The sequence below is a fragment of the Orycteropus afer genome, unplaced genomic scaffold (genome assembly GCF_000298275.1).
Source record: "Orycteropus afer afer isolate SDZICR_OR568_19922 unplaced genomic scaffold, OryAfe1.0 scaffold01205, whole genome shotgun sequence".
Lineage (NCBI taxonomy): Eukaryota > Metazoa > Chordata > Mammalia > Tubulidentata > Orycteropodidae > Orycteropus > Orycteropus afer.
In genome coordinates, this window is record NW_006922792.1 from 155,203 (window position 1) to 156,071 (window position 869).

Sequence of the window (869 nt, forward strand, 5' to 3'; positions counted from 1 at the left end):
CCTCAGAAGGAAGATGGGCAATCTACTTCCGTAGTGATACTGCCTCAGAAACCCAAGGAGGGGTAGCTATGAGTCAGGTCCAACTCGAGGGCACATAACAACAACAACAACAATATATGTTACCATATTTTATTGATTATAGGATTTATGTTTGGTTTCCATGTTTTAAACTCTCAGAAATGCATCTTGCAATTGATGGCAACTTAGATTTGATGAAATATATGCTAGAGAGGGAGACACATAGATTTAATTCTCTGCCCTCAAAGAACTTCCATTCTTTATAATAAATAATTTCCAGGGAATCTCAAAACTAGTAGTATGTAGTAAAACATGAACATTTGTAATTATGTAATGGGGTAATTTCTTTATAGTTTTAATTGGTTAGGAGGTGGGAAAGACATTTAAGAATACAAATTTTGGGCTCTGTTGTGACTATGAATGCAACCTCCACATTACTTTCCTTATTTTCCTTTGCTCTATTGTCATGAAAGGGAGATTGGTGAAGAAGAGTGAGGTGAGAGCTGTGATGTCAAAGGTTGTAGGCTCATGAGCAGGGGCTTTCAGTGAGCTCTTTAGTAAATAAGTGTTTTTTGGGTAGCAGCTTCCCCTTAAAAACGAATTGAGGACATAGGTAAACCAAAACCAACTGTTGCTGTCAGGTCAATTCTGACTCATAGCCACCATCTTTATGGGAGCATACTATCACATCTTTCTCCTGTGGAGCAGCTGGTGGATCTGAACTGCTGACTCATCACAAGCAGTCAAGCTGCTTAACCACTGCACCACCAAGGCAACAGAAAGGTTACCAAAAAAAAAAAAACCCACTGCCATCAAGTTGATTCCAACTCATAGCAACCCTCATTGGGTTT

At 39.1% G+C, this 869-nt stretch overlaps 1 protein-coding gene across 1 annotated transcript in view; it reads left to right on the forward strand.

The window, feature by feature from the left end:
* The window catches only part of RP2 (RP2 activator of ARL3 GTPase), an 89,427-nt gene that overhangs the window by 46,317 nt on the left and 42,241 nt on the right, over positions 1-869 (forward strand). The window lies entirely within an intron of this gene.